This window comes from Mus musculus, chromosome 10, assembly GCF_000001635.26.
Source record: "Mus musculus strain C57BL/6J chromosome 10, GRCm38.p6 C57BL/6J".
Classification (NCBI taxonomy): Eukaryota; Metazoa; Chordata; class Mammalia; order Rodentia; family Muridae; genus Mus; species Mus musculus.
The window spans coordinates 125918459-125945048 of record NC_000076.6 but is presented as its reverse complement, the minus strand read 5'-3'; the positions used below and the strand labels follow the sequence as shown (position 1 = coordinate 125945048).

The 26590-nt window shown below is 42.8% G+C and overlaps 1 long non-coding RNA gene across 1 annotated transcript in view; it reads left to right on the top strand.

Moving 5' to 3' along the window:
* Window positions 1–6434: 6434 nt before the first annotated feature.
* Window positions 6435–26590, top strand: part of Gm29944 — a 31217-nt gene continuing 11061 nt past the window's right edge. Inside the window, exon 1 of the long non-coding RNA XR_380919.1 lies at window positions 6435–6469. This is a non-coding gene — a long non-coding RNA (predicted gene, 29944). The remainder of the gene's footprint in view (window positions 6470–26590) is intronic.

The following is a 26590-nucleotide window of genomic DNA, read 5'->3' as shown; positions in this document are numbered from 1 at the left end:
ATGGGAGTGCCTATATCCAGGAAGCCTTTATGATGTGATGAGAGGCGGCAGCAGGCTCAGCCGCGGGGAAGCCATTCTCTGACTTGGCCTGACCTTTGCTCAATCATAGGCCGCTGCCTTATCTTTGTATGAAGCTCCTGGAGCTAATCCATGCACACAGTGCCCACCGAATGCGACTAAGCTGTGCTCTCAGAGAAGCTTTTAGGGAAACACAGCGAGAAGAGAAATTGAGTCAGGGATTGCCGAGCATGTGCAGATGTTGCTCACGGGCCCAGCGAGACATGATGTTTTCAACCATAATTCTTATTGATGTCTTTGTAACATCATAGTGAAAGAGTGGAAAATAAAACACAGCTCTAAAGGAGCAGTTAGCGTATGGGAGTTTCCAGGAGCATCACAAGGTAGGGTCAATACGAAGCCGCCACAAATGGTCCTTTTACTCTGGAAGCAGAATCCAGTCCTGGTGATGCGACGGTACCGCAATTGACATCTTGGGGGCAGGCATCTCTGATACTGAAAATGTCTTTGTTATTTTTACTAGCGCACATGCTGTTGCTGATGTGTTTGTGTGTGTGTGTGTGTGTGTGTGTGTGTGTGTGTGTATGTGTGAGTACATACCTGTCTGTCTATCTGTCTGTCTGTCTGTCTGTCTGTCTGTCTGTCTGTATATGTGTGTACATGCATGCACACATGTCCCAGCACATGTGTGGAGGTCAGAAGACAATTGGAGGGAGTCAGTTCTCCTGTTCCAGCATGTGCGCCCAGGGGTGGATTTCGGGTCATCAGGCTTGGTAGAAAGTGCTTTTCCCTGCTCAGCCACGTGCCTTGCCCTTAGAGTGCTCTTCTGTCTCTCACGTGACCTCAGCAATCCCATCCCCAGGCCCCTTTTCTAGGTGTTCTCCTCTTCTTCAGTTTCCATTTTGTTCATTCTTTTCTCCTGTTCTTCAGAAGGTACACACACACACAAGAGAGAGAGAGAGAGAGAGAGAGAGAGAGAGAGACAGACAGACAGACAGAGAGACAGAGAGAGACAGACACAGAGAGAAACAGAGACAGACAGAGACAGAGGGAGCAGAAGGAGGGGGAGAGGGAGACACACACACAAAGAGGCAGAGACAGAGAGAGATGGAGATACAGAGACAGAGAGAGACACAAGACAGACAGACAGGGAGAGACAGAGGCAAACAGACAGAGACACAGAGAGGCAGACAGACACAGAGAGACAGAGACAGATAGAGACAGAGGAGGAGAGGGACACACACACACACACACACACACACATAGAGAGAGAGAGAGAGAGAGAGAGAGAGAGAGAGAGAGAGAGAGAGACTTGATTAGCCCATAGATCTATCCCTGAGGTGACTCTTTAAAGCACTGTCTAATGATGCTAGCTCCTCTTGTCTCCTCCTAGTGTTTTCAGGGTCCTCTCTTGGGCAGGCTTTCCCACCTGGGCTCAAATTAGCCATGGCTATTTTCTGGAAAAAAAAAATGACAGCTAAGTCATCGAATGAGCAAACTCAAGCTAAATGAAAGGGCATGTTCCTGGCTCCAGTAGACTGAAAAATGAAAGTAGGGGATTAGAGACTTGGTGATTACAATAAGAATATATAAATATATAATAGAGTTCAGGGTTGTCTAGGAGATTGAGTTTCTGCAGCTCTACCTTTCCTTAAATAACACTCAAATGTCCCCCTTTGCAGTGCTCCCTCAGGGACGGTAAAAGCTGGTGTAACCTTACCTGTTAGAAAGAATCTATTCGTCCTTTATTCAGAAGCTTAAATTCCTGACTTTCAAGGAACACCGTGGAAAGAACTCCCCCTTGGCGAGAGTCTCTGAATACCAAAAACCTGAGGAGTTCCAAATTTGGTTGCACATCTAAATCCCCTAGGGAGCTTTATAAAAATGCAGCAGGGCCTGGGAATTTATGTTTCTCAAAAGCTCTCCAATCGATTTTGATCCTCAGCCAGCTTCGGGGGCTGCTGTTGAAGTGGCCCCTCGGACATTAGCTGAGTTAGTTTCTGGACCTTCTGTGGATATTCAATAGGTGGCTAACAGTTACTGTACATAGATGGCTGTAGCGGTTGCCATGGCAATTCACAACACAAGTAATCTGTCTTAGTTTCTGAGTAGCCGAAGGAAAATCCGAAAAAAGAGTCAGAGCCTTCATTCTTATCTGGCCTCTCAACTAAATGAAGATGATTTGGCTGCAAAGCAGGCTTGCTCTGTGAGGATCTGATCTCACTATTGAAGGAGGCATTTCAGGACCAAGTTACCCTCTAACACTCTACCTAATACTGTCACATTGAGCGCTAGGTTCCATCACGGATCTGGGGAGCATCAGCTAGGCAAGTGTTCTACCACCTAGTTGCATCCAGACAGACCCTGTCATATTTCAAAAGAAGTGTGTAGTATTTTGTTGTGTGTCCTCCATTTTTAGTTTAGCTGACATATTCTTATGGCTGGAATTCTTATTCTTAGCTCACTAGGAGCTTTGAATCCTGGAGGCATACTTCTTGTGGCAACACACTGGAGTCTTTGTAAGGTTTTGGACAATAGGGTATCCGTATGCTCTCACTAAGAGAAGATCTGAGGGCTCTAAATGTGGACAGTATTCCTGCCCAGGGCTGAATCTTCAGGGCACCTTCCAATTCTGAAAATCTCAAGTTAATCATCAGACACAGATAACAGTGCTGATAGATGGGCCACTTTCGAAGATTTGTACTGGATCTGGGGAGCTGCCAAAGTCTCGTTATATCTACTCTCCAAATGGTATCCCCATTTTAGAAAGACCTTTCTTGCATAGGAGATGAGCTCAGAATTTGTGAAATCCCTATAGAGCTGGGGTTTTCCCAGATGTGGAGTCTTATTATAGTCTGGGAAGAGGCACCTATAAGGCGATGTTTGTTGTGGGTAATTGTAGCCATGAAGCTGCCATTGTGGTTTTCTGTTGTTTCTAAAAATTAAATTGATACGTAGTTAAGTGGAAAGCAATCCAGCTGGAAAGAAAGTAGCAATCTGACTTTAAGGAGGACTTGGGTTTGAATATGTGAAGTAACCTCTTCTTGCCTTAATTTCTCTAAGCCCCAAAAAGCTAGTTCTGGATGTTAACATATGAGTTTTATAGACTATGTTGTTACGAAACTGTAAACAATGATTATTGTGAAGAATCTAGTTGGTCTGAAAAGTCTTACAGTTCCTGGGGAGAAATGGAGGGTGGGGGCTACAAACCTGACTCTGCAGGTTCTACATTGAAATGCTAAGTATGTCTTTTAGAAAGACTGGTGGAACAGAAAATGCTTTTAAAGTTTAGAATGTCTGCTTTAGCTGGGGTTAAACTTCAATGCCTTACCATATGCATGGTCCAAATAATCTTTATTACCATTAATTATTTTGCTGAGTTTTGCTTTGTTTTGTTGAGACAGGGTTTCTTGTACCCCATGCTGATCTGGCATTCACTGCCCTACACAGGCTGGCCTTAATCTTCTGACTCTTCTACTTTAACCTCCCCACACTGTGATTACAGAAGTAAGTCAGCATGCCTGCCTTACTTACTCCATTACAGAGTCAGACATCCTTTCTGATCCTAAGTCTTACAGGCCTTTAATTTCTTTTAGAATGTTTGTTCTTTCAATTCACAAAACTGTGAATTATTGCTAAAATACAGTTCATGAGTATATTCCGATTTTGCTAACAATTCAGGGAATGCTTGTCTATCTTTCTTTCAGTTTGTATAAGTAGTTTGTAAAAAAAAAAAACAAAAAACAAAAAAACAAAAAAACAAACAAAAAAAAAATCTCAGGAAGTTTAATCACTAGAAACATGGGCTTTTTTTTATGTTGTTGAGATTTTTTTTATTTGCATAAAATCACAGCTTTGATGGGGGGGAGAGAGGGAGGGAGGGAGGGAGAGAGAGAGAACAGTTTCAATATGGGAGTTGATAATATTTGTATTAGAAAATGAAGTTCTAGATGAATACCTATGACCTATGTATGTAATTATGTGACTGAGCTCTCTACCTGCCCAAGATGCTCTCAGCTAGTTCCCTGGCACGAAAGTTACAATGTGTTGAGAGGCAGTTACATTGTGATAATCGTAATCAACACAGTTCCTGCAGTTGAAGACCTGTTCCTAGCCAGTATTGAAAGAAAAACCCGATGATGTAATGTCTGGGACGGATTTCTTAATAGACGCTCAAGTCCACGACTTGTGGTTTTCCAACCCCTTGGCTTCTTCAGGGAGGCCCGCTGACAGTTTGGCTTTATAGTTACGGAGGAATCTATCACCAAGGTCTGAGTGGGAGGCATCTGCTCAGTGGGATTGGGACTTTTCTGTTATCCCTTCTGACCAGGCCTGTCACCCTGACTCCAAACATCTTTCTGTAGCCCTCATCCTTGCTGCTTCTCATGACTTCTGCTGGCTTTCACTGTGCCCTGGAAGTGCAGGATGAGACAGATGCCCTTTCAAGGTCACGAATGACATGGCTATCAAGTCTTCCATTCTTCTGAGAGTGAAACAGAGCTTTGCACTGAGCCAGGTGTGTCCAGAATAAACACACCAGTCTGGTCTGGGATCAATCCCATTTAAAAGTTAATTGCAGTTTAAGAAATAATGGACGATACAAAGCTGAGTGATGGTGGCACACATCTTTAATCCCAGCTCTCAGGAGGCAGAGACAGAGTGATCTCTGAGTCCTAGGCAGCTTGGTCTATAGTGTGCGTTCCAGGACAGCCAGGGCTACACAAGGAAACCCTGTCTTTAAGAAAACCAAAGGAAAAACAAAACAAAACAAAAACAAACAAACAGACCAAAGTGAGACTTTATCTCAAAAAGGGGAAAAAACAAAGGAGATTATAGCTTTTCATTTAAAAACCTCTTAAGTTGTGTTAATAGATCTAATGACTGATAATAATCCATGTTCAACTAAATACATGGACTTTTTTGTGTGTGATTACTTATCAAGTCAGAGTGGTGCTAATCAACATAGAAATAGTGAAAGACATGTTTTTGAAATGCTTCTTAAACATCATATAGTGAATGCCTGTATCAGCTCTATCTAGTCATATGGTAAGCACTTAGCTGCTGTCTCCCTGGAGAAAAGAGCTCTGGTATCTGTCATGTCTGCCCATGCCCATGATGCAAATATTCTCACCACGTCTAATTCCAAGCTAATCTCTACATATAGTATCTGGACAAAATATGCACCATCGCTTCATAGGAGCTGGTTCCAGCTAGCTTAATATACCAAGTAACAAATTAAAAACCACAGGGTCATGAACAGGAAAATCTCTGTTGCCCAGGTATGGTTGGACATGGCCAGAGATTTCAGATATCCCTCTTTTTAATTGAAATTGTGAAAAAGAACATCAATAGGAGATGGTATGCTATAGTCAACTTGCAGCTCCTTGGCGATACACCTTTTTCATTGCTTTAAGAAGACAGTCTTTTAGAGCTGTGTCATTTTTCATCCCAAGTGACATGTGTAGGAGACCCTCCTTTCCAGAGTTAGAGGTTACTCACACACTGCTCAGGGACACGAAACAGACGAAACCACACGTGAACAACTAATGTGCTGCCATTCCCTCTGGAATGAAGACTGCTCAGAGGGCCACCCCCAGCCAGTTTCTTAGGACTGAGGATAAGAAATGTGTGATCATTTGTATATGCTCGGAAAAGGGCACTATTAGAAGGTGTGGCCTTGATTGAGTAGGTGTGTCACTGTGGGTGTGGGCTTTAAGACTTATCCTAGCTGCCTGGAAGCCAGTATTGTCCTAGCAGCCTTCAGATGAAGATGTAGACTCTTAGCTCCTCCTGCACCATGCCTGCATGGATGCTGTCATGCTCCCGCCTTGACGATAAGAGACTGAACCTTTGAACCTGTAATCCAGTGCCAATTAAATGCTGTCCTTATAAAAGTTGCCTTGGTCATGGTGTTTGTTCACAGCAGTAAAACCCTAACTAAGACAAAGTGTGAGTTAGCACTCAGCTCCTATGGACTGTGTTTGTGCATATGGATGTTTGTTTGTTTGTTTGTTTTTCCCCTCTGTGTGTATGTCTGTGCACCACATCTGTGCAGTGCTCTTGGAGACCTGAAGAGGGGATCAGATCCTCTGGGACTGGAGCGATAAGGAGTTATGATTCACCAAGTGGACAGGAGATCAAACCTGACTCCTCAGGAAGAGCAGCCCATGATCTTAATCACTGAGCCATTGCTCAGCCCTGTTTGTGCTTCGCAATACTACGGCATAGTCAAATCCTTTCTTGCTTTTGGAGGATCCAATTGATCTTTATTTGTATAGGCATAACTAAAGAGCAGCTAAAGCCACAGCCTGACACATTAATCATGATGGATGGTGACACAGCCTCATGAAAGCATTCCCTTGTTTGCTATAATCAAACCACATACGGGGCTCACACCTCTTCCGAGTGCTGATGATCCTTCACTGCGTCCTTAAGGCAGTTCATCCGCGGGGTAAGAGCTTTCATCCCTTCGATTCTAGGATAGCTTTGAAAGTCTTCCTTTGAAAAACAAACTTCACCGTACGTATTTAAGGTATGCAACTTAATAGCATAAAGATATATATTTAAAATATGGCATGTGCACGTAGTAAAGTAGTTTCTTTTTAAATTTGTGTGTGTGTATCCATGAGCTGGAGTCACTGATGGTTGAGAGCCGCTTGGTACTGGGATAGCAGAAGTCCTTGACTGCCCACTGCTCCTGGTAGAGCTGTTTCTACGCTGGAACAAGGGAACCTACTCATTGCCACACCTTGTTACCCATGCCTACTCCCTCCCTGCCTATGGCCGTTCCAAGCACTTCCCGTTTCTCTGCTTTCCTATACTGACTTTTCCCCTTTATCTCTCTCTGATCGCTAAGCGCCACTTCCCCCCCACCCCACCCCACCCCCCGCCTCAACTTCAGCTGTTTTCATGAAGAATTAAAAAAGAAAAAAGAAAAAAAAAAGAAAAATGAATTCCAATTGAAATAGAAATACAGGAAATTCCAAAGTTAAGCTTCAGCTGGCAGAGCTGACTTGGTCTGTGGTATTACGCTGCCCTTTGGGCTTCTCTGATGTACTCTGTTAGGAGAAGGTGGCCAGATATCCTGTGTTAGGCAAGCCAGTGCCTTAGGTTTCAGCTGGGTTGGTTTGTTTGCTTCTTTTTATTTTTGCTGCTCTTGATAGTAGTTCTCTTTAAAAGTTCCCATTAGAGCCATCCTGCTTAAGGTCTATGCTGACCCTAAAATGGTTAAATTCTTCTCTGACCACGACTGACTATAGTCTGGGGGCATTGGAAGGCCTGTAATCTGAGATGTGTTACAGCATACCAAGGAGACAGCAGCAGCAAAGGCTTCTCCCCCAAAAGTATTTCCTGTACTGTCTTCCAGAAGAGGCCAGTCTTTGCCTATGGCTTCTCACACATAAAGATGGGCGCCTTGTTTTAAGGGTGTATCAAGCACTGTTTGATTGACTTAAGTTTTTTTCAAGGCTCATTTGTACACACCTTGTAAAATCTACCTTTACCAAGGACCTTGTTGTGCTGTATCAGCTAGGATAGCCTATTCTCTACATCTTATCACCCTTAGTACAAAATTAGGCTCCTGTTTCTCCACCATCCCCCGGTGATGTTTGGTCAACTGGTCTATCTTCAGGCTTCAGTAAGGATTCTCTCAGCACACATCTGAAATCCTAGCACATGGGGAGAAGAAGCAGGATGGTGAGTTCAAGGCTAGGACAGGCTATAGTGTTAGAGCCTACCAGATGAGATAGATAGATAGATGATAGATAGATAGATAGATAGATAGATAGATAGATAGATAGATAGATAGATAGATAGATAACAGATAGGTATGGATAGATAGATAGATAGATAGATAGATAGATAGATAGATAACAGATAGATACAGATAGATAGATAGATAGATAGATAGATAGATAGATAGATAGATAGATAGATAGATAGATAATAGATACATAATAATACATGGAGGGAGGGATAGATGGGTAGATGGATGGATAGATAATAGTTAGATGGATGGATAATAGATACATAGATATAGATGAGTAGATGGCTGGATCGAAGGATAGATGGATATTAGATAGATAGGTAGATAGATACCATGTTGGGTTGGATTTACAAGAGAAACGGCCATAAGCTCCTACCTGTTTCTGCAGCATAGGGAATTGAAGCAGGTTAATACTGAACTCTGTCTCCCACTGTGGTAGGAGTTCATCCTTAATAACATCTCTTCCTGTCACTGCAGTGCTGCTGTCCAGCTCCAGCTCCTCAGCTCAAGCCACATCTGGCAGCAGGAGAAGAGGGTGGTGAGATAAAGAGAAATAATAGTCTCACATCTCCAGAAAGGTGAGCTAGAACGGGCTGAACCCTACTGGAAGTACTTGATGCTGGCCACTATTCCCTGATGCACCCATGACTTTTCCTTCACTTGACTTTACCACTCTAAAAATAACTTGCTTTTGCTGTTTAGGATAGGATTTATTTGTGAGCATGGACATCTAATTTCCTAATTTTCTCCAATTAAAAAGAAAAACATCTGAATGTAACTAAATTCATTACTAATCCAACGTGGCTCCTGGCCCACTCCATCCATCCCGCCTTGGCTATCCTTCTTAACACACAGATGTTCCAACCTACCAGTGAATGTCCAGGCCATATCTTTGATATGCTATGGGTTCCATGTCTGAAATCACATCTGCAACTTATAGTGACTTTATGATAATGATGAAATTCTAGACTTAACTTTGTACTACGATGTGGTTAAGAAAATACAGTATGGTCAGGCCCTGTGGTGTATACAAACTCTTTATGAGCTGACCTGATCTTTCATCTCTAGTCTGACCACCTGGCTTTCATTATCTGCCATCCCAAACCTGGGCCCCAGAAGATGCATGGGCCCCAAACATGCTGTGTAGGATCCTTTTCCTGATTTCTGCCCAGTCGTCCTTTGGCTGTAATATTCTCTCCTCCTTGCTGACATACATGGAGCTGTCCATAAAGCTATGTCAAAATGCTTTCTATCATATGTATTTGTCTAAGTTACAGTTTTATTACTGTGAACAGACACAGTGACCAAGAAAACTCTTACGAAGGACAACATTTAATTTGGGTTGTTTCAGAGGTTTAGTCTATTATCATCACAGCAGGAAGCATAGCAGTATTCATACAGACATGGTCCTGGAGGAGCCAAGAATTCTACATCTGGATCTGAAGGTAGCCAGAGGGCGACAGTATCCTGGATGGAGCTTGAGCATAAATAAGATCTCAAAGCCCACCTGCAGAGTGATGTACTTCCTCCAACAAAGCCACACCTACTCCAATAAGGCCACACCTCCTAATAGTACCACTCCCTCTGGGCCAAGTACTCAAACTCATGAATCAATGGGGGCCAAACCTATTCAAATCACCACTTTCCACTCCCTGGTCTCCATAGGCTTATAATCATAATATAATAAAAATGTGTTTAGTCCAACTTCATAGTTTATTCTAGTCTTAACTTCTCCTAACAGTGTCATTCCCTATGGCCAAGCATTCAAACTCATGAATCTAAGGGGACCATGCATATTCAAACCACCACAGTGTTCATTTATTTTGGGAATGCTGAAGATTTAACTCTAGGACTCCAGCATGCTAAGCATGTGCTCTATGGTGTTTACTTTAGGGCTACACAAAATTGTACTAAGTAGTATTTATTGGACAGTATAGAAGAATTTGAAAACTAGTGACAGACAGTAGTAAGAGATAATTTAATAGGTTTTAATAGTATTATTGTATTCATGTGGAAAATAAATGAATATCAATTAAAGTAAGCTTTAAAATGCTTAGAAATGTCTGTTAAAATAAACAGAGACACATATGTCTGTGAAGACTCGGTCATGAAAACATTTTGATTTCTACCACAATTACTCCTTAAATTTGTTCCACCCCATAGTATAAGTTTCAAAATTGCCTTTCAGACAAACTGGTAAACTGAACTTATTATACAAGAGAAATATCCAAGAAATGGACACTCTTTAAGAGATGTAAAAAAGGGAGATATAAGTCTTAACTGGATATCAAGATATATGACACACTATTCTGGGAAAAGACCACTTGTACATCAAATATCCAATAAGTGTAGCCTTTCAAAGTATTTGAAAAGCCATGGTACAGCTTTATTTAAAAAAAATGCTGGCTTTTCTTTGTATTTTCAACTGTTATTTTTTAAAAAATTATTTTGAAAATAATTATTTTTGAAAAACTTGCAATAAGGTTCTAGGGTAGTATCTTTAATACATTGTTATAAGAAAAAATCAATAAAAACTTCCTCTGAAATAAACCATAAACAAAGCAGGTAGGAAAAGATGCAGAAAGGAAGGAAGGAGAAAGACAGAAAGGCAAAGCATAGCTGCACATACATCATTCTCTGTGCTTTATGGATAGACGTGTACTTTGGAAGCATCCAATGTGGTCCCCAGAGTCCTAGGACAACGAAGGAGACATATATTTGTGCACATACATGTGATCTTAGACGGACAACCTCTCTGGGGAGATCAATAGTTAAATATTATTGCTTTAAGTAGTTCAAACAATCATCTCAGGTCTTAGACAGTAATTTTCAGACTTCTTGAATGTCCTCGCATTTATTCTGGTATTAAGCTAATCAGGTGGTTGCAATTACTGGAAAGAGTCTGTATAGAACTAATTATTCAGTTGGAATAATTGTGGGCAACTAGGCAAGCAGCCATCATGTGATTCCCCCACTGAAGGAGCCTTCATGGCTGAACGGCTGAGCTGTGCACATCATTCCTGAGTGTGTTTAAACTCACTGACCATACTGCACTCTGCCAGGCTCTGCGTCCTCTTCATAGCTGGGTGTCCTGGATTTTCCAGATAATTGCTCCACTCCTAAATTTTCTGTTAGTATATAGTTGAGTTTGTTGTAGGAAATGTTAGAACATCTCTCGTTTATTTTTGAGCCCGACTGAAAGTGTGAAAAAGGATTCTATTTAAAGGCTGAAGCTGTCAATGCGCTTGTGAGAGTGATGGGTATCATATTATTCATGGTAGGACTTAGTATCTTATAAAATGGTGTCACAGATATTCATCCATGAACAGTTAAGTTAGATATTCTTAATTATGGTAGAATTTGAAATCATTTAAATGATCCGGAGGAGCCAATGAGTGCCTACACAATTTGAAGGGCTGTCTGTGTGGTGGAGATGGAAGAGTCTCAGATCCTTAGTCTGCCAACAGCAGAAGTTACAATGTGGCGGTCTGTGTCTTGGAATGGAAACATCAGCATTCTCCCATTTTCAAAAGTATTGAGTGGCTTCTTTCTCTTTTGCTTTCCATTCTCATCTATAGAGCCGCTGCAGCTTCGCCTGCCTGGGACTTTAGATTATCGTACTGCTGACAGGAGGATTTCCGGGAAAGAGCAGGGACTTTGGCACTGAGTTGAAACTTCAAAGCCTCAACTTTTCCCCTCTCAGTGTATTTGTTGGGTGACCAGTCTTAGCCTCCTTGTTTGATCATGAATACTGCAAGGCCTTTATGATAATCACAAGCGATGTATGTGTGAAGCAACATTCCCTGCCTGTGTACATGTGCTTTTGTGTGCTTACACTCATGAAGCAGTGTTGCCTAGGAAAGGCCAGTGTCTTCATTAGAGTTCACATACACTAGCGAGCTTACTTGTTCTCATGCTTTGACTCCATCTTTAACAGGCATCAAGCAAGCTTTATCGATTTCACATTCTCTCCATGATACTCAGTGGAATGAATGCACACATTAGGTTTCCTTGAAAAGTTTAATTGAATTCTTGAGTCCTTTTAAAATATAAGAACAGGGATTGAAGATTCAAACTGTCATATTTATTTATGTATACAAGTATGTGTGAATTTATTTTTAAAATAAAATGTGATACAGTACAGTATTTCCTTTAAAAACAAAACAAAACAAAACAAACAAACAAAAAAAACCCAAAAATCAGTGTTTAGCCCTAAGGCTCCCAACTGCCTTGTGTCTGTCTGGCCATAGGGAAGGGAGGCTAGCTGTCAAATGACAAAGGAGTCACACATACAGAGCTTCTCTGGAGAGCGCCTCCGTTGTCTGAGGCTCCGGGGTTCACAGCTTTTGGCCTTGCTTCATCTGTAATCATCCTATTTCAGAGCCAGGAAGAAGTCACAGGTTGGGGAGCAGCGTTCACTGCAGCGATTTGTACCAATCAGGAGAGAACAGCGACACTGAGGCCAGCTCAAGCTCTTCTCATGCTGGCCCATGCAGCATGTGGAAGCAGAGTTGTCCAGTAAGAGGATGGTTGTCGTGGGCGTGCAGGACAGGACACAAAGAAAATAATTCAGTGTCAAGTGCAATCAGGAAGAGGAAAGCTGAGCTTTAAGGCTAACGAAAGCCAAGCAGAAGTTGCCATTTGCCCCAGATTAGTGTCTGGAGCCTTCCGCCTTTGTCCAGCGCTAAGCAAGGGAGCTTTAAGAGCTGCAGGTGCTTTTAAAATAGAGTAAGAACCTCGGGGTCTTGAACTCCTACCAACACGGAAGTTCACAGGGGCAGGGCTAGTGGCTTCATTTGCCTAAGTCATAGCTCATCAGGGGGGTTTCTGGGTCAAGTTCTGGTGGCTGCAATCGGGTGTGAGAGGAGCCCTGTTGTCCTGCATGTGGACCAACAGTAAAGGTCATAGCAGTCTCAAATCTTCCCAAAGATGAGGTATGTATATGCTTACATATAACAAAATATGTTCCTTATGTCAACTGTACATATGGAAAGACGGTCATTAAACTCCTAGCCTACATTTAACTTTTTAGGGCTAATATTAATCTTCAAACGTACTTTCTATATGGCAGAAATGCATACTGGCGGTCTAGAATAATAGGCCGTCCTCTCGTTCAACAGCTATTTTTCAAAGACATTCTACCTTGGCCCTCCCCCCTGTATTTTTAATTTAATTTGATTATTTTCTCTCCCTGTCTCTGTCTCTCTGAGTGTGTGTGTGTGTGTGTGTGTGTGTGTGTGTGTGTGTGTGTGTATTAACACAAATGGGTGGTTGTTCATGCAGGTCCTGGTTAGTTTTGTTGTCAATTTGATATGCACAGGAAGACAGAACCTAAATTAAATTGTTCAGATCACTCTGATCTCTGAGATTGCCTGTGAAACAATTTCTTAACTGCTACTTGAGCCAGGAGGTCCCAGTCCACTGTGGGACGTGCCATTCCTATATATGTGGGCTTGGGCAACATAAAAAAAGGTAACTGAGCAAACTAGGGGTGGGATGAGCAATCCAATAAATAGCTCTTGTATGTGGTTTCTACTGCAAGTTCCTGTCTTGAGTTCCTGGCCAGGCTTCCCTTGATGATATACTGTAACTTGTAAGATGAAATAAACCCTATAGGTGACTGTGAGCATCCACTTCTGTATTTGCCAGGCACTGGCATAGCCTCACAAGAGATAGCTATATCAGGACCCTTTCAACAAAATCTTGCTGGCATATGCAATAGTGTCTGGGTTTGGTGGCTGACTATGGGATGGATCCCTGGGTAGGGTAGTGTCTGGATGGTCCATCCTTTCGTCTTAGCTCCAAACTTTGTTTCTGTAACTCCTTCCATGGATACTTTGGAACACAGGACCCCCAATGGAAGAGCTAGAGAAAGTACTCAAGGAGCTGAAGGGGTCTGCAACCCTATAGGTGGAACAACAATATGAACTAACCAGTACCCCCAGAGCTCATGTCTCTAGCTGCATATGTAGTAGAACGTGGCCTAGTAGGCCATCATTGGGAAGAGAGGCTCCTAGGACATGCAAACTTTATATGCCCCAGTATAGGGGAATGCAAGGGCCAAGAAGTGGGAGTGGGTAGGTAATGGAGCAGGGCAGGGGGAGGGTATAGAGAACTTTCATGATAGCATTTGAAATGTAAATGAAGAAAATATCTAATAAAAAAAGATGAAATAAGCCCTTTCCTCCTCAAGTTGATTTTTGAGACGTATTCTATCCCAGCAACTGGAAGCAAACTAGGACAATATACATACATGTGCACATCTGTAGGCATACATGTGGAGGCTGGAAGGCAGCCTGAGGGACTTTAGGAACAGCACAGCTTGGTTTTCCAGACATGGTCTCTTACTGGCTCATCGATAGGCTGGTTAGGCTGGTCAACCAGTTAGCTCCAGAGATTCCCATCTCCAACCCACAACCTCATCACATTCAGCTTTTTATGTAGGCATTGGGGAGCTAAGAGCTTTTTCAACCCAGCTCCTCTGACAGCTCCCTCAACAGCTATCTTTGCTTTCTTCCTATCCACTACACATTGTATGCCAGCAGTGAATGAATAAGCCCATCACTGATGGTTTAGCAGAAGAAAGTGGAAACTAACAACAACAACAAACAATGGTGACATTCAGAGTCAATTTGCAACATCAATTTAAAACATCATAATCAATGCGATAAAGAAGAATTTGTTATAAGCAGAACGCCTAAGCCAATCTACCAAAGCAAAGGCATCTTGGTTAGAGAAATAAGTGACCCCCCTCCCCATCCTGTTCAGAAATTTGAAGCTTTTAAGGGGCAGAGGAACTTAGAAGATCACTGTCTTGAAAACACATTGGGTTAGGCACAGGATCGTACAACATGAAGGTAGGGATGCGTAGGACTGCTCCTGTTATTAGGGGGAACCCCCTAGAGGCTTATGTTCATTAAATGGGCTGAGAACATACCCAGATGCTCTGGAAATTCATTTGGGGCCTGAACATGTATTTACAAGTCGATGGATGTCAGGTCCTTGAGAACTGTAGATCCTTGGAGGTCATTGGTTCACTGTTGGGCGGGCAGCCTGGAACTAACTGACCTCATTGGGTTCAAAGTAGTCAGGTGTTCAGAGTTCCTGAACATTCTCGCTGCTGGCATTGTGCCTCTGGCATGGTTGCCTATGCTTGGACTTATAATCCTGGTAGACTTTGACTCAGCACACACTGCTCTGTTTCCCCACAGGAGATTTTCCCCTGTCTGTTGTTTTGTTTGTCTTGTGATCCATAGTCTCTGAGTTTATAATTCATTTGACACTCACAGGACATTTTTTCCCCTAAACTCAGTCACTAAAAATGAAGCTTTGGGCTTATTGAGATAATTGAAAATTACAACATAGAGAGTTGTGGGTTTTGTTTTGTTTTTGTGAGACAAAGTCTCTCTTTTGCCCAGCTGGCATAGAACTTGTGTGGTGTAGGCTGGCTTCAAACTTACAATCTTCCTGCAGTTGCCTAGGAACTGTGACATTTATGGATTTATCATGGATTAGTCTCACCATGCTAGCTGAGAATTCTTTTATCATTTGTTTGTTTGTTTGCATGGGGAATTGAACAGGACATTACACGTCTCAGGATGTGTTCTACCACTGGGGTATAGCCTTTGCTGCATGGTTAAAAGATGTTTAAAATATATATCAGAAAAACAATAACAACAAAAAACTTGTTAATATTGACTTAAGACATGAGTAAAATCAGTAAGGTACTCTGACAAGTGACTCTCACTCCACCACCTTTCTCAAGATTAAATATTCCTTGTAAGTCATCAGGTTGGCATGGAAGATAGTTAGACAGTATTTGTCAACAGCCATGTGTTAGTTAGGGTTTCCACTGCAATGAAGAGATACCATGACTGAGGCAACTCTATAAAGGACAACATTTCATTGGGGCTGGCTTACAGGTTCATAGGTTCAGTCCATTATTATCATGGCAGGAAGCATGGCACCATGTAAGCAGACATGGTGCTGGAGAAGGAGCTGAGAGTTCTACATCTTGATTTGAAGGCAAACAGGAGAAGACTGGCATCCTCAGGCAGCTAGAAGGAAGCTCTCTTTTGCAATGCATGGAGCCTAAGCATAGGAGAAAACCTCCAATGCCCACGCTGACAGTGACACACTTCCTCCTCAAGTACCATTCCCTATGGGCCAAACACAGGTCAATTCACTCCTGCATTGCAGGTGGGCAGTGTATTTCCTGAAGACCATAGCATGGGCATGATGAACAGCTTCCTAACTAGTTCTGGTTATAAGCAAAGTGAAAAAATAAGATATGACCAGAAGCCATTGCATTACAGAAATGTAATGTCTTTCAAGTTGAACATGCTTATTCAGTAGTCCTTAAATGGGAGAGAATTTAGGTATTCTGAAATTCTACTCCAAACGTTAAACCAGATTTAGGTCCTGCCTCAGTTAGGGTTAGTATTGCTGTGATAAAAAACTACGGCCCAAACCCAATTTGGGGAGGAAATGGCTTATGTGCCTTACACTTTCATAACTATAATTCATTACTGAAAGAAGTCAGGACAGGTAACCTGGAGACAAGAGCTGCTGTAGAGGCCGCGGAGGGGTGCTGTTTGCTACACATGGCTTGCTCTGCCTTCATTTAAAAAATAAATTTATTTATTTTATGTACATGAGTATTCTATCTGCAGATACACCATCATTCAAGTAGGGGCATCAGATCACATTATAAATGGTTGAGAGCCACCATGTGGGTGCTGGGAATTGAACCCAGAAAGAGCAGTGAGTGTCCTTAACCACTGAGCCATCTCTCCAGCCTCTCAGCCAGCGTTTTTATAGAAGCCAGGACCACTATCCTAGGGTTGGCTTTACTCATAATGGGTTGGGCCCTTCCCTACCAATCATTAATTAAGAAGATTCCCTATAGCTTGATCTTAGGAAGGCGTTTTCTTAATCGAGGTCCCCTCCTCTCAGATGACTATAGCTTGTATCAAGTTGACATAAAGCTATCCAGCATAACTGACCCCTTTTCAACTTGACACACAAGCACATAACCAGTGTTAAGCCACAACTGGTCCTTTTTGGTCATCCCCAAGATCTCACATTGAAACATACTTACTTAAAAAAACCCCACAGTCTTTACATATTAAAGCATTCAAAATTCAGTCTCTTTAAAATATTCATTTTCTTTTTCAAAAATCCAAAATCCCTCTAAAAGCCCAAAGCCTCCCAGCAGTGAGCTACTGTAAAAAGCACAATTAATTTAAACACCTTCTTCAAGAGGGAAGAACCTGGGCATGGTCACAATGTGAGCAAAGCAAAACCAAACTCCAACAGTAAATAACTCAACATCGAGTGTCTGGAGTGCACTCACAGTCTTCTGATCTTCTCCAAGGGGCTTGAAGGGCCTCTTCTCTGATTGTCCTTTTGCAACACACAATTTTTCTTCTAAGCTCAGACAGGCTCCCCTCTGCTGCTGTTCTTGGTGGTTATCCCCTGTTACTGACATCTCCAAAATGCTAGGGTTTCTGCTGCAACTGGGTTGCACCATCGCTAGTAGCCTCTCTAGGTCTCTGTCTTTCTCCATACCCCTTTAGCCCTGGAGTTTCAACTTCTGTTGAGGGTCTACCATCTGCAGTAGCCTGTCGTCGCCTCTCGCAGTGCCAAGCCTCAGCTGCGTTTCATGACCCCTTCACGTCTTCAAACCTAGTACTTCCTAGGTGACTCTTACACTACCAAGTTCAGATGCCAGCATGAGGTACAACCTTGACTAACTCTGGAATATAGTGCTAGCTCTGACAAAAATACTCCCTACAAGATGTCACCTCAATGATGCTGGTCTTCCCTTAATCACCACCAATTTCTTAGCTCTAGCTATCAGCATGAATTGTCTGAACAAACTAAGGTTTTATTTCAGTGGGTCTGGACTTTTGTTAATCACAGCTGATTCTCCAGCCCCAGCTGACCATAACCACAGACTCATTACACCAAAGGTCTAATGGAGTCTTTGCTTTCCTCTGAAACATCACAATCCGGGCCTGAATCCTCTATACTGCTCTCAACATTCTTATACTCTGATCTCCTACAGAACAGCTCACTGAACTCTCAAAACTCAGTGGCTTTTCTAACCCAACGTTCTGAATTCCTTTCACAATCCTCCCCTAAACAACATGGCTGGGTCTGTAACAATGCATTTAGTCAAGTGTCTACCATAGATGATCACAGTCACACTGTCTAAAAGTCCAGAGTCTTTTATGAGACTCTGTCATAAGGTCAAAATAAAGAAGCAGATCACATACTTCCAACACACAGTGGCACAGAACATTCATGACCATTCCAAAAGGGAAGAAAGAGAGTGTCTTAATTAGGGTTTTACTGCTGTGAGCAGGCACCATGACCAAGGTAAGTCTTATAAAGGACAACAGTTAATTGGAGCTGTCTTGCAGGTTCAGAGATTCAGTCCATTATCATCAAGGTGGGAGCATGGCAGCATCCAGGCAGGCATGGCAAAGGAGGATCTGAGAGTTCTACATCTTCATCTGAAGACAGCTAGGACAATACTGGCTTCCGGGCAGCTAGGATGAGGGCCTTAAGGCCTACACCCACAGTGACACACCTACTCCAACAAGGCCATACCTACTCCAGCAGGGTCACATTTTCTAATAGTGTCACTCCTTGGGCCAAGCATATATAAGCCATCATAGAGAACATAGTGATGAAATACTGAACGAAAGCAAGACCGAACACCAGCTGGGCAAACTCCAACTCTGCATCTCCATGTCTGCTGTCAAAGCGCTCCTTGGATCTCCAGCATTGTTCATCTTTGTTGACTGTTGCACATGTCTCTCTCTCGGGCTGGCTTCACTCCCTGCTAGCAGCTTTCCTTGACAGGTATCCAGATGTCACCTGCAGATGACAACCTTGGGTTCCTTCAATGACAGATGAACTTTTGCTAGGGTCTAGTGACTGTTAAACTTGGGGGGACTTGCATAGTATTGATATTTATACCCTCAAGACGCCTGTGCAGACTTGCTCTTGAGATTTTAATCCCCTGAGCAATTAAGTTGGTTCAATAATCCCTTGTCTGCCTGGCTCCACCCCTCTCTACTCCTCTGGCTTAGGTTGTGTTTTCTTTTGATGCTTACACCCTGCCCTGTCCAAAAATTTAACTACAGATAAGACAGGAGACAGTTACTCCAATGATACATCTCTGTTATAAAAACGAAAAAGAAGGAGTTGTGGGGCAAGAGGACCGTGCTGCCAGACAGAAGAACTGGTGAGGTTGAGTGAATTCAAACCCAGAGAATATCAGAATTGAGTAAGGTAGGCGTGGGGCTAAATCCCTGTCAAACTCTACCAGCTCTGGAACACATAACCACAACACCCCACTGAGAGGACCATGGCAGTCAGTCACGTAGCATAAAAACCTGGTGTTCTCCATGCTAATGAGGTATCTACATAGGCCCCAGGTGTTTAGCCAATGAACTTCCCTTCCTCAGCATTCTTTCTCACAAAAGGTATTTAATTGCTGGTTCACCCTGCATACGGTATATGCATTCACGACTGCCATAAAAATCAAGCAGTTTGAAAAAGCAAGGACCATCTCTTCATCAAGGTGATATCACTGTGATTGAGGTGGGGAGGCCTTCGTCAAAGGGAGCCATGCCTAAATCTCCCGAAGAAGGCCTTCTCTCTCCCAGCCCCTCCATATTCTCAGTACTCACTTGGAACCAAACCAGGTTCTCTCTTCCCATCCCAGGCTCTTCCTTCTCCTTTCTGCCTGACACATGGGTGCCCTTATGGGAAGCACTAACCAGGAACCCTGTTCTCAACTCCCAGGGGTATGTCTGTGCGCCTGAGTACACAGGAGCCCAGGAGCCAGAACAATCATCTCAGACACCAGTTCTCCCCCTGAAAACACAGGCTGAGGAGCCCATGACAGATAGTATTCTGCCTCCCCTAAGCACCAGGTAGGATTCTGTAACTTGACTCCTTGACGAAAGCCGGAACCATTTGGCCAAAGCTGCCAAGTTGTTCTGCTTGCTAAGGCTGAAACATGGTCCCCTCTCTCAAATACATTTTTACCAGCTGTCTGTTTTTGATGATTTCCTTCACTGACTAAGCTTGGCTGTCCTGGAACTTGCTGTGTAAACCAGGGTGATCTTGAACTTAGAGATCCACCTGCCTCTGCTTCCCGAGTGCTGGGATTAAAAGCATGTACATGGCCCTTAATTGGAAGCTTTTCTGGGTGGGGTCTTGCCCTGAAGTCATCACTCCTTTTATTATATTTAGCATCAGGTTTTTCTTTAAACTTTTATCTCCTAGAGCATTAGCCTAAGCTCTATTATACTTCTTGGTGCTCTTTTTTTTTTCTACCTGTACATTTTATATTCTTCCTTGCTTGGCATGTTTTTGTGCTTGGTTTGCTGTTCTTTATAGATCTGCATATAAATAACCAGATAACACAGTCAATATTGGGTTGTTTTGAAATCTCCTCTGCCAACAACGTTAGTTTGAAACTCTTCAACCTAGCCTCCAGCAGACTTTTCAGGCAAAAGCCAAAACAGCCACAGTCTCTGCCAAAATAACCTAAGAATGATCTCTATGACAGGTATAGATCTCTGAAATCTCTACATTATTCTCAGCAGTGCTGTCTTCCCCACTCCTGCTGGAATGGCCCAGTAAGTCCCACTTAAAGCATTCAACTGCCTTCCTAATTCACAGTTCCAAAGTCCACATACCACCAAAAACAAACAAAAAGCAAAACCTCCCCTCCCCCCAAACATAGTCAGGCCTGTCAATGAAATACCCCACTCCTGGTACCAACTTCTGTCTTATTTGGGTTTTATATTGCTATGAAGAGACTTTATGACCCCTGCAACTCTTGTAAACAAAACTATTTAATTGGGGCTGGCTTACAGTCTCAAAAGTTTAGTCCATTATTGTCATGGCATGCAGACAGACATGATGCTGGAGAAATGCCTGAGAGTTCTACATCATGATCCACAGGGAGTAGGACTAGAGAGACAATGGTCCTACCTCGAGCTTTTGAAAACCCATTCCTAGTGACACAGTCTCTCTAACAAGCTGACACCTACTCCAACAAGACCCTAACCTCCCCCAAGTAATGCCACTCCCTAATAACTAAACATTTAAATAAATGAACCTATGGGGGCCATTCTTTAAACCAGCACTGGTCTCATCATTAAAACAAAACCCAATGTCCAAAAACTCTCTTGCTTTTCTGTATAGCTTTTCTTTGATGTCTAGAATCACAAAGAATTACTCTGATCAAGCATGCTCAACTTTTGACAATGTGATGCACTGTTGTCTGCTACTACATTCACACTTAAGAAATGTTCAGTAATGTTAGAAAGGAAATCTTACCCTCCCCCTAGAATATCAGTTAATGATGTCTCATTGGGCCATATTCTTAACTTTCCTGGAGTACACGCAGCAGCAATGTCTAAGCAATCATGGAAACACTGTGGAAGAATGAATTCTCATATATGCTAATGTCTTCAATATGGTTTTAATTTTTTCTTTTTTGTACAGTATTATAATAATGCAATTAAATTCTACATTCTACATTTTTTCTTGCTGTGTTTCTGTATTTATTTTATTGATGATTGATGTATAATTTCCAAGCATGTACTTTTCTCTACACATATTATCTGTTCAAAGTTTTCTATGTGTGGTTTCCCTTTAAAAGTAGCATTTTTATTTTTAACTAAATTATGTTTTGTATATTCAGGGCAAAGATGATCTCCTTTGATAGTCGCTTACAATTAATGATCTATGTTCTAAAGTTCTTAATGGATTAACATTTGAAATTAAATGAGTTTTGAAAACTGTTTATAAAATATTTTGATGAGAGTTTTTTAATATGATGGAGGCTGAACTTTTTAATTAAAAGCAAACTCTAAATTTTAAACTCATTTTTAATTTTTCGTATATTCATTTTCTTATTATTTTGTGGAAAGCTACCAAGTTCTCTGGAAAGCTTATTGAAATTATTAGTCTTCAGTAGCTATGATTTTTATGATAAAGATGTGGGATTTTGGCATAACTCCCTCTTGGTTTTTCTGAATTGCACAATGAATGACAGGAAACATAAGAGAAGATAACATAGACTATTTGTATAGCTTGTTTGGTTTTTGTTTTTGGTTTTTGTCTTTTTGAGACAGGGTCTCTCTGTGTAGCCGTGGTTATCCTAGAACTTACTATAATGACCAGGCTGGCCTTAAAATCAGAGATCTACATGCCTCCACCTCTCAAGTGCTATGATTAAAGGGATGTGACACTACCACCCTGATAGATTATTTATAAATATACTACAAACACATTTAGAGCCATACTGCCTCAATATCTTTCTCAAGGTCTTGTACATCTGTGCCATAAATCCTAGCCATATGTAATATCTTTCTGAACCTTAGTACTTTAGCATTTTAAGGCAGAGTTATTTTCCTCTGATCAAAGATTGGAGACAGAATGTCTCCTGGTCTAACTTCGTTGGAGTGTTATTCTTCAGTGGTGTCTTTTCCCACTTTGACATCTGGTAACGGGGACCATAGACAAGAATCATCTCCAGCAGGGAAGCCCATATTTTGTTCTCCATCATAAAGAGGACTTCAAATGAGTCCAGACCTAGCCATAAGCTTCCCGTCTATTTTAATATGGCACATGCTGAATTCACTTGGGGTCATCTCTGCATTCATCGGCCTAGAAGCCGTGATCTTGGTCCGTGGTTTCCAAGAGTAGATTTCTGCCCTCTCCAACCCTCCTCCAATATTATTTTCTTTGAGCTAGCCTGTCCAGCCCAGATCTTGAGTATAAATAGCTGCTAGTTTGCATTTCTTGAGTACTGGTGCCCTGCTATTGCTAGGTTATGTGAAACCCTTTCTTGTGTTGAACACAAGACGCCCCTGATTATTGGTACCACAGATTCTCACATTCTTAATCAGTTCCACCTGGCCAATAAACAGTCAAGCCAGGGCAGCTTCTCTTCTTCGTGGGTTTTCTACTTTATGGGTAGTAAAGCTGTCTTTGGTGTGATTTAGGAATCCCTTTGATGCCTGCTAGTTTACTGTATTGATATTTCAGGAGTGTTGGCAGTTGCAGCCAAGACTTCACTAGGGTCCCCGTGAACTGTAGCAGTGTGATAGTCTGAGTAAGTCGTAGGGGACACAGCTGGGAACATTTCTTCTTTTACCTAACCCGACAGGGAGACAATTAGAAGTGTTCTTGTTTCAACATGCTAGGTCAGAGGTGGCTAGGTCCTTTTCAAACCTAGAGGAAGGAACAAAAGAGATATGGAAGATGATAGAGAAAAAGGAGAGGAAAGATGAAGGATGCTTTTGAATGCTGTGAAAATTGTGAATTGTGTTTTTGAGATGGTCCTGCATTCAAAGCCACTGCTGTAAATCAATCTGCTGGTCTGCAAGTTGAAAAGGAGCAAGAGGAGGGGGAGGAGGGAGAGGAGAGGAGTGGGGAGGAGGGAGGAGGGGAAAGCTGTGCCTCCTGTAATTTCAAGGAAAGAGACACATTGAGACCATTCTGTCTTCCCTTTTCAATCTCCAGGCTTGAGGTCTTTTTATTTTCACTGTCTGGTTTGGGCCACATGTCGCTGCTTCTTGGGGGACGTGGTTTTTATTTTTATTAGTCTTTTATTTTATTTTATTTTCTAACCAATATGTGAAGGGCTTTTGAAGTGGAAAGGATTAGATAGTGTGAGAGGTTAGTTCACCCATACGACGCATACATAAAGTGAGAACATTTTAAGGATTTGCAAAACTTTGCATGGCACGTTTATTTTAAGCAATGCATTTAGATCATCTTTACCAAATAATTGTTACAGTCCGAACTGGGTTGAACCAGTTCTATAGCACAGAGCCTTTCTTTGTGTTTTCGGTAGATATCAATCTGTAATTAATTATTTGGGTCACTTCTTGAAAAGAATGAGTGTCCTCAGCCTTATCATTACATTTATTATTACGTCATTCTCATGTGTTAATCACAGGGAGTATTAATTATCCGTATTTATAGAGCTGAGGGGTGTTCTGTAGTAGCTGAGAGAATGCTCCTGCTCCAAGGTTAGTCATTCAGCAAACACACGGGCATTGTCATGTCTTAGAGATTTAAATTTTCTTAGTACCTTTCCTCAAGTACATTAAATATCTTAATGAATTTTTAAAATACTTGTATAATTAAAATATTACTCAGGTTAGATTTATTAATTCATCTTGCAGATAGCGAGAAAACTATTAGAGATAGACCACATAGTGTGTTACGAATGGGCACAATGTATATGTGTCTGTATGCATGTGTGTGTGGTGTGTATTTATGTATGTGTGTGTGGTGTGTGTAGTGTGTGTAGTTTGTGTGTATGTATGTGTGTGTATATATGTGTGTGTATGAATGTGTGTGTGCTCTGTGTATATATATATGTGTGTGTGTGTGTGTGTGAATGTGGTGTGTGTATTTATGTATGTGTATATGTATGTGTGTGGTGTGTATGCATATGTATGTGTGTATGTGTATGTATGTGTGTGTATGTGTGTGTGCATGTTTGTGTATGTAGTGTGTACATATGTGTGTATTTGTGTGTGGCCTGAGTGTGTATGTGTGTGTGGTGTGTGTGTGTATGTATGTATGTATGTATGTATGTATGTATGTATGTGTGTGTTTATGTGTGTGTGTCATATGATTCATTCAACATCTACCTAGAAACTACTATAATAATTACATCTGGCACCACGAAAGTAATCATTCACATGGATTTCATTCCCTTAGTCACTGTATGGTATTAAAAAGTGATAGATTTTCAAACAAATAGTCACAGAAAAGAGTGATCCTGGTGCAGCTGAGACAGACAGGCGCCCTAGTGATCCTGGGGCAACCGAGACAGACAGGTGTCCTAGTGATCCTGGGGCAGTTGAGACAGAGCATCCTAGTGATTCTGGGGCAGTTGAGACAGGCTCCCTAGTGATCCTGGGGCAGCTGAGACAGGTGCCCTAGTGATCCTGGGGCAGCTGAGACAGGCGCCCTACTGATCCTGGGACAGCTGAGACAGACAGGCATCCTAGTGATCCTGGGGCAGTTGAGCCAGGCTCCCTAGTGATCCTGGGGCAGCTGAGACAGGTGCCCTAGTGATCCTGGGGTAGCTGAGACAGGCGCCCTAGTGATCCTAGGGCAGCTGAGACAGGTGCCCTAGTGATCCTGGGGCAGTTGAGACAGGCTCCCTAGTGATCCTGGGGCAGCTGGGACAGGCTCCCTAGTGATCCTGGGGCAGTTGAGACAGGCTCCCTAGTGATCCTGGGGCAGTTGAGACAGGCACCCTAGTGATCCTGGGGCAGTTGAGACAGGTGCCCTAGTGATCCTGGGGCAGCTGAGACAGGCTCCCTAGTGATCCTGGGGCAGTTGAGACAGACAGGCATCCTAGTGATCCTGGGGTAGTTGAGACAGGCACCCTAGTGATCCTGGGGCAGTTGAGACAGGTGCCCTAGTGATCCTGGGGCAGCTGAGACAGGCTCCCTAGTGATCCTGGGGCAGTTGAGACAGACAGGCATCCTAGTGATCCTGGGGCAGTTGAGACAGGCTCCCTAGTGATCCTGGGGCAGCTGGGACAGGCTCCCTAGTGATCCTGGGGCAGTTGAGACAGGCTCCCTAGTGATCCTGGGGCAGTTGAGACAGGCACCCTAGTGATCCTGGGGCAGTTGAGACAGGTGCCCTAGTGATCCTGGGGCAGCTGAGACAGGCTCCCTAGTGATCCTGGGGCAGTTGAGACAGACAGGCATCCTAGTGATCCTGGGGCAGCTGAGACAGACTCCCTAGTGATCCTGGGGCAGCTGAGACAGGCTCCCTAGTGATCCCGGGGCAGCTGGGACAGACAGGCATCCTAGTGATCCTGGGGTAGTTGAGACAGGCTCCCTAGTGATCCTGGGGCAGCTGAGACAGACTCCCTAGTGATCCTGGGGCAACCGAGACAGACAGGTGTCCTAGTGATCCTGGGACAGCTGAGACAGACAGGTGCCCTAGTGATCCTGGGGCAGCTGAGACAGACAGACTCCCTAGTGATCCTGGGGCAGCTGGGACAGACAGGCTCCCTAGTGATCCTGGGGCAGCTGACACAGGCTCCCTAGTGATCCTGGGGCAGCTGAGACAGGTGCCCTAGTGATCCTGGGGCAGCTGGGACAGACAGGCTCCCTGGGAGAGAAGGTTTGAAAACAGCTTTGGTCAGAATCCATCAGAGGAATGTACTGAAATTAAAAGGCAAGTCTGTGAAGATCCCAAGAGTCAGTGTCTGAGGACAACCGGGTGCAGGTGACAGGACAGGAGTCACTCCTTTTTCTGCTGAGATGTTACTCATTATCTGCTTAGGAACAAGGAGGTTTGTTGACCCTTGTCACTGGTCTTCTACTCCAGGGAGATCATTTAAAGTGTGTTAGAGCAGAGGAGAGAGAAACAGAGCGACTGCAGTCTGCACAGACTGGTGCGTCTTCTGACAAGGCTTCTTGACAGTGATCCTCGGGTCTGAGGTATATTCTGTCTACTTAGGTATACACTGCTGTCCTTTCCTCATAGCTGCATTTAGCGACTTTATCGTCCTAGTTTCTAACTTGAAATAAAATGGCTGATAGCTTGACGCTAAGTCGGCGCACCTAAGGAACTTCTTATATTTATACAAAGTCAGTATTTCTAGATGATTTTAAACAAGAAAATAACAGGCATTGATAAAACTTGGTTTCTGTAAATCATGGTAGGAGAGAGAGAATATTTTATTTTGTTGTGTGTCTATATGAGTTACTATTTATATAATACTTTCCT